General features: G+C 44.2%; 1 long non-coding RNA gene across 1 annotated transcript in view; it reads right to left on the bottom strand.

The window, feature by feature from the left end:
• The window catches only part of LOC138645856 (uncharacterized), a 62,024-nt gene extending 39,791 nt beyond the window's left edge, over nt 1-22,233 (bottom strand). The window contains exon 1 of the long non-coding RNA XR_011314782.1: nt 22,146-22,233. This is a non-coding gene — a long non-coding RNA (uncharacterized lncRNA). The remainder of the gene's footprint in view (nt 1-22,145) is intronic.
• Between the last annotated feature and the right edge of the window lie 250 nt (nt 22,234-22,483).

Below are 22,483 nucleotides of genomic sequence, written 5' to 3'. Positions count from 1 at the left end.
CATGTGCTTCCATATAACTCCTTCCATAGCTGTCAGGGAACAGGAAATATGCTCATTGCTTGGGGTCTGCATTTCAAAAGAATGCCAGGTATGTGTATAAGGGTCCTCTTCATTATACTCCCCAAAAAAGAACAACAAAATATCTTTTATATAAAGGTCCAGCTGACGCCTCTTTGGATGGATGCTATTTGTGCCGCTGTTCAATATACCTGCAGCGACACATATTTTCCCTGTGAATCTCCATGGTGAGGCCAAGTTTACCAATTTTCCACCTTTCTTTTTCATTGCACAGATGGAAAAAATGTCTCAGCTCCTGCTGCAGTGAAGAGACCATAGAGCCCAGCCCATTCAGGATAGCACTTAGCACTGTCCAGATCATGATTGTAGAGTGATATTGTAACTAAAGCTCCTTTCACATTTGCGTCGGTACTGGGCCGTCGCAAACCATCGGCCCGACATACCGAGGCACGTTGTGCTAAATTTAGCACAACGTGGGCAACGGAGGCGTTGAGCGGGGCGGAGTTTCAGCCACGCATGCGCGGTCAAAAATGGCAGACGCGACGCTCAAAAAAAGTTACATGTAACTTTGTTTGTGCTTCGCGTCCGCCAAAAACACGACGCATCTGTCGCACGAAGGATGCGCCGTGTGGCCATACATCGCAATGCGTCGCTAATGAAAGTCTATGGAGAAAATCGCATCCTGCGGGAAACTTTGCAGGATGCGTTTTTTCTCCAAAACGATGCATTGCGACGTAACCCAAACGACGCAGGTGTGAAAGTAGCCTTACCTGTTTGTTACATGTATGACCAAGCCCTATTATTACTAAAAATATGTGCACATTATAAAGCTGCATAATGTGACATCACACCTCCTAACCAGTCCCCCCACACAGTATAAAGCCCCAAGTCCCCCCACACGGTATATAGCCCCAAGTGCCCCCACACAGTATAATGCACACACAGTGTCGGACTGGGGAGCCAAGAGCTCACCAGTAACAAACTCCAGGGTGTCACTTTTCAGCTGTGTGCAAATGCAAATGTGACATTATCCTTAATCATAAATTTATATAACAATGATCTGGGTAGATTGTTAAATGAATAAGATGCTGCCTTTGTCTGTACATAGTGATTCTAGTATTTTGTGTCAAATACTGCTCATGTAAGAAAGATGGTGGTGGCCTACTACTGCACAGAGGCCCTCCGGAGGATTCTCCTGCTCTCCTGTGAGCCAGTCCAAGCGTGCCAGTTTCCCCACACAGTATGATGCACCCAAAGTGCCTAAAACACCTACTGTATGGTGCTACCACTATGTCCCTCAAACTCTTTATGATGCCCTGACAGTGCCCATCACAAAAAACTGAAAGGTGCTAACAGATTGCGCCCAATACACTGTATGATGCTTCTACAGTGCCATCCACACACAGTGCATGATACCCCCAAAGTGCTGTATCAATTATACACAGCCTACAGGCTATCAGGCACATTTCAGGCAAAATTTTCTATGCCCTTTTGAGCATTCAGTGCCATTGCACTACTTAATGAACTCTCATATGTACTTATCCCCTGGTTACACTCTCCTCTGATGAGGCCTTACAAAAAGGCCAAAATGTGTGGGAAATGGTTGGGGTTCACTATTACTATCAATTGGGTACTGCCCTTTTTAGGGCGGGAGTAATTGACATGGGGCACGACAGGGTATAAAAGGGACAGAATTTTTTCCTTCCTCTTTCTCCAGTGTGGTCATCTATGCACAATCTCCAAAGACACCAGTGAGATCTTCCTAATTTTTATTACTTGCACTGTTGTTGTCGTAGGCACTTCTTTATATAATTGTGTGTCATAAATGTAAGAAGAGGCACCGGACCGGGGGTACCTTTCTTGTGCCGGGTCCGGGACTGTCGGGACTGTCAACTTTGTTGTCTGGGGGAAAGCTTAGAGACCCGGACTGGCCTTTGCACTGGACAACAGGGGGCATAGATAGGATTAAAAGGAGAGAGCATGCGAAAAGGAGGGGAGACTTGGCGGGAGCATGTAGCGCACAACTGGGGAAGTTTGGTGCTCCGTCCTCTGAGCACCATGGCAGCGCAGGCTCACGCAATATTATCCCTGCTGCCACTTACAGAGACTGTGACTGAAGAACTGTGTTTTGTTCCCATTACTCCAGGTACCCGACGCTACGGGCCATTAAATAATGTGCACATGCCGCCTAAGAATCCCCGGGTGACTTACCGAGAACTGTTCCCTTTCTCACTCGCTTATTTTTGCCAAGCTTCATTAAGCCCCGGCAGTGTTGGAGTGTTCTTCACTCTGCACCCCAAATCCTGGACCCAGGACCTCGTGCAAGACGTCAAGGACCCATCGCCATCGCCAGGAGCCAGATCATCAACGCCTGCAGGACGACACCGGATTCATCACGTGCTGACCGCATTGGCACCACTGTTAGAACCTAAGACTCTGCAGTCAGGAAGTCGTCAGACTGATAAGTTTACCCTTAATGAACAGTTGTTACATTTTTGCCCTCATTACCTCCACCAGCACACCTATTGTGCTCCTATCATTTGCCATACACCTGCCTCTACTTTCCCCTCCCTGCATGGAGTATACCTCTGTATCAGTAAAGTTAACTTTACCTCTTGCTCTACCTCCTGTCCGTTACTGCATCCCGCAACCTGCTCACGTAAATGCTAAATGTTTTATACTATTTACTTGTGGTTTTGAGTGTATTTTTATTATACCTTATCAAAGTTAAGTTTTATGGCATCCCATGCTGTATATCTATATTTATCCTAGGGAGTTTGATGAACATTGTTTATGGTTGCTTCATTTGCTTTACATATATTTTATACTATATACAGTATCAGTGATTAATGTCACTTTGCTGGAGCCCTCACCACTTGGACTCTAACCGATCACTAAAACAGGGGTGCAGAGTCCTCTGTTCCTCCTTAATTGCTGACCACAGCTAGGAGAACTTTACATTGAGTAATGGTCAACCATGCACAGTGCTGCTCCATTCACAGTGTTTGAAACTCAAAACCTTTCTGACAATCTTAAGGCTTCCATTGGCAAGGCTCTGAGCGAGTGATCCAGCATTTAATTATCATCTATTCTGTGGATAAGTGATAAATGTCCGTTTTTATGTAGTTCATCATCTAGAAATTCAGAACCTTGATGGTTTGCAGTAAACACCAAATATGTGCACATATTTACCAATCCAACAAGGGTTATAAGTATGAATTAAATAACCAAATTTTTGTGCTATTACAAAAAAGAGTTATGTCTAGGTCCAATTACAATAAAAATAGTTTATTTTATGTGTTTTAGAAGAAACTGATCACGTTATGCTTGGCAACTATTGATCCTAGATCATCCAGCGCTGAAGTCTCAGAACAAACATATTCTTTCTGGTTAACAATGAATATGTGTCTGGCTGCTTTCCTTGAAGAGGAAATCATGTCTCCTCCCAACTGAGAAGTTTGTGTTTGTCTCTTCCAAGTTCTGCGATGGCAAATCCTCTACATAAACACTACCAAAAATGCTCCATTTCCTATTAGGAAATACTGCTGAGAATCCATCTAACGACATGATTATGTACAACTTAATATATGGTCAATTAATGTCAATAAGTTATATTCCCTCAAATATCACATATGTTTTACATATTTACCAGGGTTATGCAGATGTTTGATTTTGTTTAGAATGGCTCCTGCTAGTATTTATTTAAAAAATATAAGATAATCAGCATCACCGACCCTGTCCCAGGACAATGGCAAGAAATGCCCGTTCAGGCAATTAGGCGCTGCAGAGGTATACTGCCTTAGCTACTGACGAGCTTAGAGGAAATTTCCTGTGAATCAAGACAAATCCAGGAAGAATATACCCAAGGGGATCCATGTAGGAAGTAGAAATCCAAGGGAATAAATCAGTCTAGGAAGCAAAGACCCAAGGGAATCAATCTGTGTAGGAAGCAGAAATCCAAGACGATCAGCATAGGAAGTGGAGGCTCCAGGGGATCAGCGTAAGAAGTAGAGACCCAAAGGGATCAGATTGATTGCAGAGACCAAAGAGGATCGGCATACGAATTAGGGACTCAAAGGAAGTAACATATGAAGCAGAGACCCAAGGGGATAAGTGTAGAAGCAAAGAACCATGAGAATCAGTAAAAGAAGTGGAGACTCAAGAGTATCAGTGTAGGAAGAAGAGACCCAAAGGGATCAGCATTGAAAACAGAGATTCACAGGGAACAGTGTAATAAACAGAGACCAAAATGGATCAGAGTAGCGAACAGAGACCCAAGGGGATCAGTTTAGGAAGCAGAGAAACACAGGAATTGCAGAGCCTTAAGGAGATTAGTGAAGGAAGCTGAAACCCATGGGGAACAGCGTAAGAATCAGAGACCCAAGGTGATGACCGAAGAAGAAAGCTAACAATGAATGGTGAGTCTAAGCCCTTTTAAAAGTATTTTGTCACCAGTGGACACGGGACTGGTAATAAGGGGCCTAGAGCTCAGTTTACAGAACTATTAGATGTGAGAGACAGTGATCTGTAGGTAGAAGTTGGCAGGAATTTGGGAAAATTAAGTCAAGATTGTAGGACTGAATGTTGAAAAAATGGAATGGAGAAGCAAAATAGTTGTACCGTAGCTTTACCCTTGGATAGGCCATATATGAAAGGATTACTATGTTCTTCGAGTTTTATCATCACTCCCTTGTTCATATGCAAATTACCTCTACAAAGAGGAAGAAGACTTGAACACTAGTGCCAATTGCAATCTTCCTCTCTGTAGAGGCAATTTGCATATTTAATTTCCCAGAGGAGCATTGCATGGCCTATAAGTCTCCTTAACTGGCATGTCAGGCATGTCACTCTCCTCAAATAGAAATGTTACCCGTTAGGGCCTAGTTCATAGACCTCTTAGCTGCTGACAATAGGTTCAATCAAGTATGACTCTACTCTTTTTTTTGCCATGGGGCCCCATGAATTCTTGTTACATCCCTGATCTCAAGCACACTGTCATGTGGTGTTATGAGCCACCTGCTTGTCCAGTTTAGTCCAGGATGCTGTTCAGAGCAGACGAGCCTGGAAAATTATATGAAGACATATTTCTGGTTTTAGTCAAATCAAAATGATGCACACAGTATACTAAGAGCAGAGCTAAGGGCCAGGAGGGGGTGTGAACATCAGGTTTTTGGCTTCATCCAGTTTCCTGCTTGAAATGTCCCTAAATCCCAAACTTATAATGAACCAGTGTACTTACAAACATATCTCTTAGAGAAACATTAACCCATTCCGATGCTGTTATCGTTAAACACAGTGGGGCAGGTTTAGTAAATCTGTACAATTTTGCGACAGGATAAACGTAAAATAGACAGTGATTCTTGCTGATTGATTCATTTGGTGCATCTTTATATTGACTTGTCTAAGGGGCTGATATGTTAGTACTGGCTCTAGTTTGCACCGTGAATTTGGTACATTTCCGAGCTGGCTGATCTCAGTTGGATCTCAGGAGAACAGGGATTTTCTGTTTTGTGTGCAATAGTCTTTTAATTACTATCAGTAAAGATTTTCCCATGGCTACCACTATTAGAAAAAAAAAAAAGGGAACCAAGCCAGCCGAAAAAGGTGTTTACAAGCAGTGGGATGTTAAAGTGGTAGAGTAACCCTCATTATACTATGTTCATAAACTTCAGTTCCTCCCAAGGGTGCAGCTATCTTCCTTCACCTTCCCCCCTTTTTTTCACTATGTGTCAGTTTGATGTTTTGCAGCTGGCTGCTGGACCCCAGCCATAGGCCGCTCCAGAACCTTGCGGATGGAAACTGAGACCATAGAGGAGGATGGGGGAGACACTGGGGGCGGACAGCTAAACATTCCAAATCTATCTAATGTCTTCAGATGAATAATGGACTTCAAGGGGACTAGGACAATATGAGTCATCCTGAAATGAAATTATTTTAGAACAAATTTGGATAATCTGCAGTGTTTTTGTTAGCTGTTAACCACATAGGTGCCCCAGAGTAATGCTAATGTAATATTTTTTTATTTGACTTTATTTAAAAAAAACACACAATAAAAAAAGCACAATAGAATAAATTGGAGATATATAAGGCAGGATGAATCAAGACATTTTCTCCAGAATTCTGGTGTAAAACTGTTTCATTTATTTACACCAGTAATGGCACTGTTCCGCCAACTTTATGAAAAGCGGGTGTAACTTAAGTGGCATAGGGCCAAGCGCTCCCAAAAAATGTACCATTATTTATCTCACAAAAATGGCATAAATTATTAAAGAAATGCACGACTCGAATACGTTCCACAGTTGAAAGATGGACAAATTCGTTAAAAAGATTCTTGCTACTTAATTGGACACTTTGAATGGCACCCATCACTAGTTTGCATGCATTTAAATAAGTTCTCCAGGAATAGAAGAAAAAAAAACAAAATAAATAAAGGAAATGGCAGCATAAATAGGTTCCTAAATACATTTGATTATCAAAACCTAATAGTTTTGTGAAGGGAGGTAATCATGATAGAATTAAAATGGCCGCCTTGATTCACTGAGAGAAACTAGAGTTTCTGGCAATGTAACCAGACGGCCATTTTCATTTTACAGTGATTACTTCTCTAGGCATAACGATTGTGATTTGCTAATTAAATTTATATAGTAATTTATTTATAATTATATTTTCATCAGTTATTAATTTTTTTCTATTCCAGAAAAAGCCTTTCAACCCCTTTACCCCCCCGAGCCTGTTTTCACATTAATAACCAGGCCAAATTTTACAATTCTGACCAGTGTGTGGTAATATGTGATAATAACTCTGGATCGCTTCAACGGATCCCATTGATTCTGATATTGTTTTTTTCATGACATATTGTACTTCATAATAGTGGTAAAATTTCTTTGATACAACTTGCTTTTTTGTGACATAAATGGAAATGTGGCAAAAAGTTTGAAAATTTCACAATTTTCACATTTTTAATTTATATGCCCTTAAACCAGAGAGTTATGTCACACAAAATAGTTAATAAATAACATTTCCCACATATCTACTTTACATCAGCATGATTTTTGAAACATAATTTTTTTTGTTAGGAATTGGAAAAGTTAAAAGTTGACCAGCAATGTCTTTTTTTTCCAACAAAATTTACAAAACCATTTTTTAGGGACCAAATTACATTTGAAATGACTTTAGGATGCCCATATGACAGAAAATACCCAAAAGTGACACAATTCTGAAAATTGCACCCTTCAAAGTGCTCAAAACCACATTCAAGAAGTTTATAAATCCTTCAGTTGTTTCACAGAAATTAATGGAACGTTGAAGGAAAAATTAACATTATACTGTTTTCACAAACATTTCACTTTAGCCCCTCTTGTTTAATTTTTGCCAGCGTAACAGGAAAAAATGGACCCTAAAATTGTTGTGCAATTTCTCCTGAGTAGACCAATATCTCACATGTGGGGGGTAAACTACTGTTTGGATGAATGGCAGAGCAGGGAATGGAAAAAGCATAGTTTGACTTCTTTACTTAAAAAAATGGCTGGAATCAAGAGCGGATGCCATATTACATTTGGAGAGCAGCTGATGTGCCTAAACAGTGTAAATCCACCACAAGTGATGACATTTTTGAATCTAGACCCCTCAAGCAATGAATCCTTCACAGAAGTTTATAACGTAGAATCGTGAAAATAATAAATAACATTTTTCCTACAAAAATGTTCATTTAGCCCCAAATTTTGCTTTTTGACCAGGATAACAGGAGAAAATGCACCATACAATTCGATGTACAATTTCACCTGAGTATGCCAATACCACTTATGTGGGTGATAACTACTGTACGGGCGCATAGCAGGGCTCAGAGCGGAAGGCGTATGTTAGGGGTCGAGTTCCTGCCTCTGCACAGGGGGAATCTCGGGCCATCTCTGCTGCGGTCTCCCATTCTTCTCCTGTCGCAGTGGAGCTTGCTCAGCAGAGACGTCGGTCCCAGCGTCTCGCTCAGTCTGACTCTGTACAAAGGGTTACTGCTGCTTTTCCAGCTTTCTGCCATTGAAGCTAGTGCTGGGCAGCAGCGAGCAGACGCTTCTGGGACTAAGTCCTGCTTTTCTCGTTCTGAGCATGCCCAGAGTAAGATCTCTCAGTGGAGATCGAGGGTCACATGTTCAGATACTGCAGCTAAATCCATTGGTCCTCCAGGAAGGTCCTGAAGGTGCTCAGGCTCTGTAACAGCCTCTCATTGGTCCTTCTAGGAAGGTCCTGTACTTGCTGCAGCTATTTAAGTCTCTCATGACCGCACGGCGATGCGCTAGTATTGAATCAGTTATGTGCATGCGCCAGTGTGGTCACATTTATGTGTGTTCAGGGACTCGGCTGAAATAAGCCCATAGAATGCCGGCACCTCCGGCGAGGAGATTGTGTACGTGGATTTAGGGCCCGGCTGAAATAATCTCCTAGAATACCGGCTCCTCCGGTGAGGAGATTGTATGTTTGTGTTGCCACACACTGTCGGAAGCAGGGTGTGACCAATAGTATAAAAATTAACTTTTAATCCATATATATTAAAAAGTTGGTATGTCCAACTGAGTAAAAAACATAGAAGACTCCATAAAAAAAGATTCCCAAACTAGGGGAATAGTATCAAAATCCAACCCCCAAAGTCTCTAAACACACCTTAGTGTGTCAGCAACACAGGGGGTATGGTATACACTCCTGTGTGGGAGTATTTGAACACAAACATAAATCACAAGGTTCATATATCTGTGACCTATCGCATGTCAGCTGCCCCCACCTGTCATATGGAGATGCAGTAAATGCGAACAAGTGCCAAAATAATTGGAACGATCTCACCTCGAAATTTCCTGTAATGTGGGTGAGAGTTCTCGTGGTAACAGCATACAGAGGGGGGGCCTGTGATTCTGGCCGCACATCAACCCGTCCACACTGTTTGAGCAGGTAGTATAGACCCCAATAATCACCGCATGTTTCCCTACGCGTTTCGTTATGATCAACTCATCAGGGGAACGTTAGAAAAGGATCCTCGCCCGCTCCGTGGGGGATCCGCAATATAGGGGTATATCGGCAATCACTGTTAGTCAGCGTTGCGCGTGTTTTAAATAACCCGCCCAGAATCCACTGGGCTGGGTCTCGTGACGTAGGTTCAAGGCGCCCCCTCTGGAACGCTAGTGCTGAACCACACGCGTCACTTCCGGCGGCGCGTGCTCGTCAGGTTGCTACGGTGGCACACTATCCACTCGTGACGTAGGTTCAAAGCGCCCCCTCTGGAAAGCGAATGCTGGACCGCACGCGTCACTTCCGGCCGCGCGTGCTCATCAGGTTGCTAAGGTGGCACACTATCCACTCCTATCGCAGCTCTTAGAGTTAAGTCCCGTACCGCCCACGTCATTTCCGGCGGTGTATGTTAGGTAAGGTTGCTATGGTAGCGTGCTTTTTCGTGTCCTAAAGCAAACAATGGGGCCGTGTATATCACCAACTGGTGCCCTGGCCCTGTCCAGCTGCCATAACAACGTGACACCCGACCGTAACCTCAAGTCCAGGCGTTCATGGGGGAGGTGCACCAGAAAAAACATAGATGGAGACAGTCGAGGAATTAGCTTCATGGGGATTGACAGAATTGGTGCACCCAAGAGGGGGGGCAATTGGGACCAGATGTTACTACAATGTGAGACAAGATGGATCTTCCGCTTACGAACACAAACGCCGGAGGGCCTAAACGAAATTCTCACATACACCTGTTTCCTGGAAAATTAGCCCAAATATACATCATAGGGACCCTTTCCTTTCTTCCTCCTTTAATTTACATTAGGGTTTCTTTAGGACCAATAACAGGGACAGCCGTCGTGGAATGGGGGCGCCAATCTTGCGTTCTCTCTATCCTAGGGTGCCAACCTCCATTGCCAGGCAGGTATTGATAGGAGTTAATTAGGGACATTGGGTGTGTACATAACCCTATCTCTCCATCTATGTTTTTTCTGGTGCACCTCCCCCATGAGTCCTCCCTTCATCTCTCCGTGTTAACCACTCCATGTTCAATTTTTCCTTATCATTATTTTCGTAACTGTGTTTGGCCGTTTTGCTCCCCCTCTTTTTTCTCTTTTTTCCAACAGAGTTTGGGCTTGTGCCCTCACTGACCTCTAACTGCGCTTTCATTCCAGCTCGCAGGAGACAACCAGCATGTGCTCTTTATTGCGATCCTCCCTTCAATGTTAAGGATTTGTTAGGATCGGTGATATGAATTGTAGTCCATACCCTGTACAAATGGTGGGATGCTATCTATTGTACTTAGCAACCATGGAGGGGTTAATAATATTTTGTGTTTATCACGGCATCTGAGCTCGTGTAGAGACAGATGCAGGGTGATTACAAGACTCCGGAAAGTGGCTTACAACGTGAACGCCTGGACTTGAGGTTACGGTCGGGTGTCACGTTGTTATGGCAGCTGGACAGGGCCAGGGCACCAGTTGGTGATATACACGGCCCCATTGTTTGCTTTAGGACACGAAAAAGCACGCTACCATAGCAACCTTACCTAACATACACCGCCAGAAATGACGTGGGCGGTACGGGACTTAACTCTAAGAGCTGCGATAGGAGTGGATAGTGTGCCACCATAGCAACCTGACGAGCACGCGCCGCCGGAAGTAACGCGTGCGGTTCAGCACTAGCGTTCCACAGGGGGCGCCTTGAACCTACGTCACGAGACCCAGCCCAGAGGATTCTGGGCGGGTTATTTAAAACACGCGCAACGCTGACTAACAGTGATTGCCGATATACCCCTATATTACGGATCCCCCACGGAGCGGGCGAGGATCCTTTTCTAACTTTCCCCTGATGAGTTGATCATAACGAAACACATAGGGAAACATGCGGTGATTATTGGGGTCTATACTACCTGCTCAAACAGTGTGGACGGGTTGATGTGCGGCCAGAATCACAGGCCCCCCCCCTCTGTATGCTGTTACCACGAGAACTCTCACCCACATTACAGGAAATTTCGAGGTGAGATCGTTCCAATTATTTTGGCACTTGTTCGCATTTACTGCATCTCCATATGACAGGTGGGGGCAGCTGACATGCGATAGGTCACAGATATATGAACCTTATGATTTATGTTTGTGTTCAAATACTCCCACACAGGAGTGTATACCATACCCCCTGTGTTGCTGACACACTAAGGTGTGTTTAGAGACTTTGGGGGTTGGATTTTGATACTATTCCCCTAGTTTGGGAATCTTTTTTTGTGGAGTCTTCTATATTTTTTTACTCAGTTGGACATACCAACTTTTTAATATATATGGATTAAAAGTTAATTTTTATACTATTGGTCACACCCTGCTTCCGACATTATATTAGACTGGTGCATATTATATATTTTTTTTGCCAAACACTGCCATCAGCTCGGCAGTTGCTGGATACTCCTGTGAAGTCAACAGGGTTCCGCGTTTCTTAGTTGCCAAGGTCTCAGCTGCTGACTCGGGGCGTCCTCAGGCGCGGGCTCAAAAGCCACCGAGGGTCAGAGTGAGACCTGGCACAGTGAAGTAATAGAGTTCGCTTCCACCGCCATAAAGGGCCGCCATTTGCCAGCAGCAAGTCCTCTCCTGCACGGTGGACCCCGGGCTGCGAACGCACCAAATAACATCTCTCAATTAACTCGGTGCGTTCCGCCAGCCCTAACAGCACATTATTTGACTTTCTGAACGCAAAATTAGCTGAAATTGTTAGCGGACACCATGTCAGGCTTGGAGAGCCCCTGATGTGCCTAAACAGTGAAAATTAATGACTTCATCTAAGGGTTCAGTGATGATATTGACACCACAGGTGTGTCACAGAATTTTATGCCATTGGACAGCAAAGAAAAAATAATTACATTTTTAAAACAAAAATGTGGTTTTAGCCCCAGATGTTATATTTTCACATGGGGAAATGGGTAAAAATGACATGAAAATTTGCTACACAATTTCTGCTGTAGGTGGAAATGCCCCATATGTGGCTATACAGTACTTCTTAGCCACACGGCGAGACTCAGGGGAGAAACGGAGTGATATTTGCCTCCTGGAGCGCAGATTTTCCTAGAAAAGTTTGCAGACACCACATACGCTCTCATAGGTGCTAGAAGAGCAAAATTCCCCCTCAAGTGACCTCATTTTGGAAATTATACCCCTCTGGGAATTTATCTACAGTTGTAGTGATGATTTGACTCCATGAGTGTTTTCCAGAAACAAATGACAAAATACTGACTGGCACATCCAGACTAGTGTGAATAGGTGCATACCAGGAGGTGCAACCTCCATATACAATTTACAAAGAAAGGTTGCACTCTATCACGCTAAAGCATGTCAATGTGAAATATATGAAATATAAATAGCAATATGGCTTTTGAATATTAGGAAAAAAATTTTGAGACACTTAGCATAAAATTTGGCCAAACTGGCTCGTCTAATTCATGACAATCAGTGGCGTTCCTTATGCAACTACTCTTACTCCAGTCAATGACTGAAGTAAGATTACTTGTGAGGCACTTTCACTTTGCATGCACCTCTTAATAAATCTGGAGCGTCTAAATCCAGCATGCCCCCTCATCGAGATTGGAATGAAAATGTCAGTATTGATGAATCAGGCAATATTCATTATGAACACTTGTTGGCTCTATAGCAGAAAAATAATATACTGTACATCTATTCTGATATGAATTTTCAAAGTAAGTGCACCAGCCTCATCAAGTCTGAGATCTGCTTTCAAATGGATGGAGTTTGTATTGTAAAAGTTGGCGAAAGATTCACTTTATCATCTAAATAGTTCAGTAGCCCAGCAGAAGCTGGTATTCATAGTTATACGACGATGGGTCTCACATAGCATCCATGATGGTAGGATGCTCAACCATAAGTAATTACATTGCTATACTCTGTGCTGTTCCAGGCTAGTTCCATTAGATTGTCTGATGAAAGTCAGTGGCCAAAAACATTTACGCAAAATCTTATGTGCTAAAGAAGAGAACGCTAATCAAATGCAATTAAATGTGCAGTCTTGCATTGTACAGTATATTAGAATTCAATCCAAATTTTGTTTAAAATACTTTTTCCATAAATAATGTATAGCAGATGTGGAATGAACTATTTAATTCAGAATGTAAACATACATCAATCAACCAACCAACCACAACATTAAAACCACCTGCCAACTATCCTGTAGGTCCCCTTTTGCTTTGACCCTTTGAGCCATGAATTCCATGAAGTCCTCTGAAAGTGGTATCCGGCACTAAGACATTAGTAGTAGCTTCAGAAGTCCGGTAAGTTGTGAGGTTGAAACTCCATGGATCAGACTTGTTTTTACAACTCATCCTACATATGCTCAATTGGATTGGGATCTGGAGAATTTTGAGGCCAAATTATCACTTTGAACCATTTTCTAAAACAATTACTGAATAGTTGTCACGGCGCTGAAAAAAAATCGCTGCCATTAAAGAATGCTCTCACCATAAAAGGGTAAACTTGGTCTGCTGCAATATTTAGATAGGTGATATCTATCAAACTAACATACATGTATGCCAAGACCCACAATTTACCAGCAGAACATTTCTTAGGGTATGTGCACACGATGCAGATTTAGTGCAGAACTGCTGCAGATTTTTCTGCAGCAGAAACGCTGCAGAACTGCACTGTGATCACAGTACAATGTAAATCAATGGGAAAAAAAAAAGCTGTGCACATGGTGCAGAAAAATCTGCGCAGAAACGCTGCAGTTTTCAAAGAAGTGCCTGTCACTTCTTTTGTGCAGTTCTGCAGCGTTTCTGCACCCCTCCATAATAGAAATCTGCAGGTGCGTTTTTGATGCGTTTTTCATGCGTTTTTTGTGAAGATTTGTGCTCAAAAAACGCATCAAAAACGCATCAAAAACGCATCAAAAACGCATAAAAAACGCACCTGCAGATTCTGCCAGGAGATGCAGATTTAGTGCAGAACTGCAGCAGATTTTTCTGCACTAAATCTGCATCGTGTGCACATACCCTAAGAGCTTCACGCTGCGTTTGCAGACTTGTGGTCTTTACATGGTGCCATCTTGTCGCAGAAAAGTGATAAATAGGCATTTGGCTGGTGTAAAAGAAAATGTGATTCATTACACCAGCCACCTTCTTTCAATGCTACCTGGTCTTGAGGCTAACATGTTCTTTGTTAAAGGAGTGGTCCGAAACTAATATTGAGCTTAATCCTGTCTATATATTGTAATAATCTAATCTCTTTTTTAATATACTTTACTTTAAAAAATCCTATTTTTCCCCTTTCTAATCTACAGTATACTGTATAACTGGTTTATTTTTTTTACCTACTTCCGTTTTGATTACATTTCATTTGAGAATCACCAATGCATGCCGCGGACACCGCTGCACCCTGAAAGGAAGCATCATCAGTAATGTCAGTTTCAGGGGCTGGACTAGTCCCTGCTCTACTGAGCATGCATCAGTTGTCAATTCCAACATATGCTCAGTACAAAATCCATAGTCACTGGGAAATAATCTTTTCACTGCACAGTGACAGTGCACTCTCTTGCTGGCTTTAATGAGTAGTAATGAGCAGGCAAGAGAGTGCACTGTTAGTGTGCATTGTAAGAAGAGAATGTTTCAAGAAGGGACTAGCCCTACCTGTAATTTATTTCAGTTTCAGGGTTGGTCTCTGCTTTTCCTGTTTGCCATGTTGCCTTACAATGCCCAGGCGAATTGTAGCTTTTTTGTGCATAGACTTTAGAAGAGGCCTCATTCGTGCATGTCCTCCATGCACGCCATTCCCTTTGCAGTATATTTGATGGTTGTGAGTCGCCTGCCAGGGCCGTGGGGTACCCCCTACCGGGTCCGGTGTTCACAGGGGAATGTCACGGTGGCGACCTGGTCCGTGGCCCTGGGCACCCATGTAAAAGGGATAATTGAATAAAGTTTATGTTCGTGATGCCACCTGTGGTATTCGGTCAGTGGGGACCGACGCTGCTTTAAGGAGTCCTCTGGGGTGATGTTATGGCAGCTGGATGGTATACCTTCCCACAGGTGAAGTGTTGTGATCTGGTGGCCTAGGAGCAACATGTGATGTACTCTGGAGAAGGTGGTACCTGTACTGACCGCAGACCCTGAACTTAGCAGCGCAACTAGAAATAGCCGTGGGATGTACCTAACACTCCCTAGACACCTCGACACAGCCTAAGGACTAACTTCCCCTAAAGATAGAAACGGAAAACTATCTTGCCTCAGAGAAAATCCCCAAAGGATAGACAGCCCCCCACAAATATTGACTGTGAGAGGAGAGGGAAATGACAAACGCAGACTGAAATCAGGATAAGCAAACGAGGCCTTACTAGCTAAAAAGAAAGAATAGGACAGAGAACTATGCGTTCAGTATTAAAACACTAGAAAATATCCACCACAGAAAATACAAAACTCCACATCTGACTAAAGACATGGAGGGTATATCTGCATCTCCAGAGATACCGCTTGGCTGCAAAAAAATCCTTTCACAGACAAGCTGGACAAGACAAAACATGAAAATGCACTGAACTATAAGGCCCACAGCATGTGGACAGCAGAAACAAAGCCAGGACTTATCTTTGTTGAAAAGCACAGCAAACAGGAGAGACCAGTAAGGGATGTGAATCCTCCAAAAACAATGGACAACTGGCACTGACTAAAGGATCAAGCAGGACTAAATAGATGAGTCCAAATTGCAAAAAGTGAACACACCTGATAAATGCTGCGATCCAGAGACAGCAGCACTACCACTCATAACCACCGGAGGGAGCCCAAGAGCAGAATTCACAACAGTGAAGTGTATCCCCAGGGCTCCCGGTGTGTAGATGAAAGATGGTGAATGGCACAGTAAAAAACGAGGACACAGGTTTGCAGTCTCTTTACCTGGTTTACTGAAGACTTCAGGCAGCCACAGGCCAGGGTACCAGATCACAGGGCAGGCAGGGTCCAGCCGGCTTGGAAGCGAATCCAGAGTCCCCTTTACCAGGTGGAGTTAAAAGCCTTCCTCCAGCGTGGTGTTGTAGTCCCTTACTGCCTATGGCTTCAGATAAGGTCCTCACAGTTCTACTCTCTGTACCCCATATAGGATAGGACAATACCTGCATGACAGGTAACTCAAGCCTTTTTCAGGGACTCTATCACGCCCCGGGCTCTGTGTTACTGTGTCTCAGGTGTGTGTGGTGGACAGGTAACTTGCAGTTCAGCTGTCCTGCCGGTTTCTGATGTAAGTCTTAGAGTCCTTTACAACTTCGGTGGTCCGGCTACTGGTTATCTGCACTTTGCCAGGGAAACAGTCTGCTCGCTGCTGTCCTCCCCCTGGTGTCACTCTTCTGTGCTTTGCTCTCCTGCACGCTCACTGAACAATGTTTGGCTTTCTGTATGTATCTTTCCAGGGGCTGTAGTACTTCAGACTACATGGCCCCTTCAAAGTCAGCGTTTGACAGCTGTCATGTGCCGGAAAAGGTGTGGGCTCATTGCCGAAGCCCGCACCAAATAGTGGGAGGTGTGCAATGATGGTGGAATGCCAGCCAGGTAAAAGGCCCAAGTAAAAGGGAATGTCCTTAACCCCTTCATGACCGGGGGATTTTTCGTTTTTCCGTGTTCGTTTTTCGCTCCCCTCCTTCCCAGAGCCATAACTTTTTTATTTTTCCGTCAATTTGGCCATGTGAGGGCTTATTTTTTGCGGGACGAGTTGTACTTTTGAACGACATCATTGGTTTTAGCATGTCGTGTACTAGAAAACGGGAAAAAAATTCCAAGTGCGGTGAAATTGCAAAAAAAGTGCAATCCCACATTGGTTTTTTGTTTGACTTTTTTGCTAGGTTCACTAAATGCTAAAAATGACCTGACATTATGATTCTCCAGGTCATTACGAGTTCATAGACACCAAACATGACTAGGTTATTTTTTATCTAAGTGGTGAAAAAAAATTCCAAACTTTGCTAAAAAAAAAAAAAAAAAAATTGCGCCATTTTCCGATACTCGTAGCGTCTCCATTTTTGATCATCTGGGGTCGGTTGAGGGCTTATTTTTTGCGTGCCGAGATGACGTTTTTAATGATAGCATTTCGGTGCAGATACGTTCTTTTGATCGCCCGTTATTGCATTTTAATGCAATGTCGCGGCGACCAAAAAAAGTAATTCTGGCGTTTCGAGTTTTTTTTCCCGCTACGCTGTTTAGCGAATAGGTTAATACTTTTTTTTAATTGATAGATCGGGCGATTCTGAGCGCGGCGATACCAAATATGCGTAGATTTGATTTTTTTTTATTGATTTAGTTTGATTGGGGCGAAAGGGGGGTGATTTAAACTTTTATGTTTTTTTTATTTTTTTCACATTTTTTTAAACTTTTTTTTTTAACTTTTGCCATGCTTCAATAGCCTCCATGAGAGGCTAGAAGCAGGCACAACCCGATCGGCTCTGCTACATAGCAGCGATCTGCTGATCGCTGCTATGTAGCAGAATTGCACGTGTGCTGTGAGCGCCGACCACAGGGTGGCGCTCACAGCGACGGGCAACCAGTAACCATAGAGGTCTCAAGGACCTCTATGGTTACCATTCACAAGCATCGCCGACCCCCGATCATGTGACGGGGGTCGGCGATGACGTCATTTCCGGCCGCCCGGCCGGAAGCGGTAGTTAAATGCCGCTGTCTGCGTTTGACAGCGGCATTTAACTAGTTAATAGGTGCGGGCAGATCGCGATTCTGCCCGCGCCTATTACGGGCACATGTCAGCTGTTCAAAACAGCTGACATGTCCCGGCTTTGGTGCGGGCTCACCGCGGAGCCCTGCATCAAAGCAGGGGAGCCGGCATCGGACGGTATAGTACGTCCGATGCCGGTAAGGGGTTAAAAGGGGTTTGGAATAAAGTTTGTGTTTGTGATGCCACCTGTGGTATTCGGTCAGTGGGGACTGACACTGCTTAAAGGGGTCCCCTGTGGTGATGTTATAGCAGCTAAGATGGTATAACTTCCCACAGGTGAAGTTGGATCCCCAGGGCTCCCGGTGTGTAGGTGAAGATGGTGGGTGATGCGGTAAGAAACGGAGGACACAGTTTGCAGTCTCTTTACCTGGTTTACTGAAGTCCTCAGGCAACCGCAGACCAGGGCACCAGATCACAGGTACAGGCAGGGTCTGGCCGGCTTGGAAGCAAGTCCAGAGTCCCCTTTACCAGGTGGAGATGATAGCCTTCCTATCAGCGCTTTGGTGTAGTCCCTTGCTGCCTGTGGCTTCTCTCAAGGTCCTCATAGTTTTCTCTCTGTCCTCCATAAAGGTGGGACACTAACCCATATGACGGGTGGCTGGAGCCTTTTTACAGGGTCTCTATCATTACCGGGGTTCCCTGCGTTCCTCTTCATGCGCTTGCGCTCCCCCCGCCCCACCCCACTTCCTGTACCATGGCTATTTTTTTTTTCCAAATAATTTTTATTGGGAATTATAACATTTTAACCGGGAAGGATAAGTTAGGAAGGGACGGAGGGGAAGGGTGGGATGCGGAAGTAGGGGAAAATAAGCCCCTATAGCAATAGGGGAGACAGGCGTTCATGTAGTAGATTAGTGTAGACATAATAGCAAAGTGAAATTTTAACCCACCGGCCACCAATGATGGCTCACACCACCGCCAACCTTCCTGCCTCTGGACCCACAGGTACCGTATGTCTGGCGCCGCCATTCTCATACCTTTTAGCGCTTCTGGCGCTGCCATTCATATACCTTTTAGCGCTTCTAGTACCCTGACTTTGCGCCTCTCTATTCATAGTGCTTCTTGGGATCTCACTCCCTGTCCGTGCCATTTCGGATCCTCGTATTTTCTTCTTTTCTCCAGTGGTATGTGTGTTTTTTATTCATGGCATTTTAAGGGTTACTTGGCCTTTTATCTTTTTATCTATTGTTACTTTATATTACTCTCTTTAACTCCTCTCAGGAGCCGCTGTGTCCATCCTGGACATTGTTCTTCTCTTCTTCCATTGCTTTCCACTTGAAAGGTCAGTTATGCTTTACACTCCGCACGTATATACTGTACGAGGATTTTCATGTTTCATGTATTGGCTATGCAGCGTTGTCTATCTCTTCTGCTCTTGCCCTCCCGCAGCCTTGATCATTCCATTTATTGCATATTTTCTTTGGGCATCATTTGTATATATTGTATATATTGTCTTTTTGCATACTATTGTCTGTTTGTATGGGTACTCCTTAAACTTTTGTACGCCTCCTACTCTGGATACCCTTTTTGGCGTTTTTTTGCATCGCTTTGTTTTATTCTACTGTATTTTGTCTGTATTTTTTTCATGATTTTGTTCTTTTTATATGATTTCTAATATACTGATTTTCTATGTTTTTACAGTGAGGTTTGATAAAAGTCCATCAAGGGGTCGAAACGTTACCTCAACACTTGATTAAATTACTGTGGTGTTCCCTATGATTTATGACGCAAATTCATATTCTGAGTGCGGTTGTTTTCTTCAATTTTGAGTTGTCTGGAGTCAGTCCAGGTTCAGCCTGCACCAGCTCCTTACTCCCAGAGTGCACACCTTTCCTCTTAGAACTGAAATTACCTGGGCTCTATGCGCCACTGTGTCTCCTGGGTATTAAGGTGGACAGGTTATATGTAGTCCTGCCGGTTTCTGCTGTGCCGCCTAGAGTCCGACACAACCTCGGTCTTCCGGCTACCGGTGTCTGTGCTCTGCAGGGACGTAGCCCAATTGCAGCTGTCCTCCCCAGGTGTCACTCTCCTGTGCTTTGCTCTCCTGCACTCTCACTACAAATCTGTTCTTTCCTTCTGTATATCACTATCCAGGAGCTGCAGCGCCTCTGGCTGCATGGCCCCTCACATGTCTCTCTGCCTCAGACTGCTCCAGTCTTCTGTCTGGCACCAACTCACTAAGTTTCCCTTCAAGCCAGAATATATATATAGGGGAGCCACTCATAAGCTGGATCAGAGCTCCCCCTACTGGCCTGGAGTGTGAACATATCGTATGCTTGTGTTACCTGATAGAAGAGATCTTCGCTAGCTTCCAAGTGTGACATCACTCTCCCCCTGAGGAAAGCAATGCCACTGTAACAACCAGGACCCTGGGGTGTTACATTGGATAGATCCATCTTTGGTCGTAATAGGGTTAATATATCTTATCAGACAAATCTGCATCCTTCCCCAACTATGAGCCACTTTTTTTCTTCCCCCTTTCTCCTGAGCTCACTATTTACTCTGCAAAAATGCTCCATTCCTTCTTGCTCAATGCAAAGCCTCCTTCACAGTTCTGTTTTTTGTCGGTAAGTGGTCCATTTTTTAAGGGCCGCAAATACTAAAACATGCATACCCATTTCCTGTACAGGAATCACCAGGACGTGTGAAGGAGGCCTTAAACACACTGCCTTCAGAGTGAGCTGTCAGGTTACACCGTTTATTATACTATATATCAGGGGTCCCCAACCTGTGGTTTGGGAACCACATGTGGCTCGCGATCCTGTTATCATGGTGCCAGAATATTGTGGCATCTGGTTACCAAAACATTTGCACTGGTTAGAATTGCTTCACCATCATAATTAACAGTGCATGTTTTCTTTGCTCTGGCATTGCTAGGGTTAATCAGTTCAGTTGAGCTCCTGGAAATCTCCAACCTGTATTGTTTCAGCAGTTCCCTCTTGGCCAGTCCCCTCTGCTATATATGCTAGCCACTGGTGCTTGGGAAATACCAGTGTTAGTTATTATTGCCTGGTTAGGAGTTGGATGTGAAGTTTGTGTTTGGTGTAGGTGTTTGGAATTGTTCAGAAGATAATTGCTTGGAGTTTGTTTATTTGCACATCCTTATCCTCTTCTACTTGGTGTCTCCTTCCTATACCTCCCTTGTGTTCCACTCTGTTTGGGGAGTGTATTTTCTATGACTGTAATTCTCATTTATCTCTGTCCGTCTTCCCTTGTTTGTTTAGTGTTATGATATACAAGTTGTCCTCACACCTCCTTGGGTAGGGGAGGGGGCAGATAAGGGTTTATAAAGGAGCATAGCAAGGTACAAGAACCTGGCGTCTCCACCTTCAGGAGTAATCCTGGGGACAGGGATAGACTAGGGCACCCCCAGTTTGAGAGATCAAGTAACTCTGTGACACTCGTGATGTGTGGCTCGCGGCTGTCTGCCAGCTTGGTACATTAGCACAAGGTGTAACAAACTGCTATTAAGAGTAGATCTCTAGATGGTGACTTTTGTGTGTAGACATGCACAGAAAAGCAGATCTGAATAGAGGTAAGATAGGAAACCCTGGAGCTTGGCATACTGCATTGGTGTGATAAGAGTGGAAAACTTTGGCTGTCATTATACTGGTAATAGGGGGCTCAGGGTGTCACTACTGTGTGTAAGGAGGAGAGATGGTCTCAGCGTTCCTTGTCCGGGACGAGTCCGGAACCACCGGTGCTGTCACCCGAGTTGCAGGGGGGAGAGTTTAGTTCCCCGGGCATACATTTGAACTTAAGACCAGGGGGTGTGGAGGACATAAAAGGGTGACAGTGCGTGGGATCGAGTTCAGTCTGGGCCTGAAGCTGTAGTGTGCAGGGACTGAGTGCAAGTCTTCCAGCGCTGCACGGTCAGGACAAAATAGGCCCAAGCCAGAGTAGCCTATGGAAGCTTACCGGAGACTTCAGGCGGAGACGCTTCCAGAGATCACTGACCGTGCTGACTCCCACAGTACCACTGACCGTGAGTATTTCCTCCTTGCAGCCAGACTGTAGACGGGACAGGATGACCAGGCCACAGACAGAGTGCGGCTGCATGACATATCCGCTTCCACATACTCCCGTGTCGTGTTGGCACTTAAGAGAAAGGACTGTTCCTCCTTCAGCAGATCTGCCCCTTGGACTCAGACCCTGCGACTGTTACTGCATCCTTTCACCTGCTTTCATGAGAGTGGGGCAGGAGCTCTATGTGGCTCACGACCCTCTCTCAGAGCTGCATGTGGCTCGTGACCCTCTTTTATAGCTGAATGTGGCTCTTAAGGTCAGAAAAGTTGAGAAGCTCTGCTCTACAGAAACAGGAGGAGGAGCAGTAGTACGTAGCAGGATGAGCAAAGAAACAGGAGACAGAGACACAATCAAGCTAAGACTTCTAACATTCTAAAAATTATTTTACCTCACCCCAGAGCTTGTTTCACATCCAGATAGCTCAGTACTGCTGTATATTGTTCTCCACACTGCCTGAATGCATATCGCACAGGGACAAGCATCTACTGGGCATATGTCGGAATTAACAACTGACACATACTTAGTTGATGCTGAGACTAGCCCATCCCTTGAAATGCACGTCACGATAACATTTTGTTTCAGGGAGGGGGCAGAGACTACGGCAGTCACTCGTTTAACTGTCCCAGCATTCACTGGGCTTCTCGACTTAAGTGGCATAAAGGAGAAATTTGTAAAAAAAAAAACAAAAAAAAAATTCCAGCATTTTGAGAGAACTTTAGGGACTTATTAGT

This window comes from Ranitomeya imitator, chromosome 7 (assembly GCF_032444005.1).
Source record: "Ranitomeya imitator isolate aRanImi1 chromosome 7, aRanImi1.pri, whole genome shotgun sequence".
Taxonomy (NCBI): Eukaryota; Metazoa; Chordata; class Amphibia; order Anura; family Dendrobatidae; genus Ranitomeya; species Ranitomeya imitator.
Note: the sequence above shows the minus strand (reverse complement) of the source record. Positions and strands in the feature narration are given on the sequence as shown.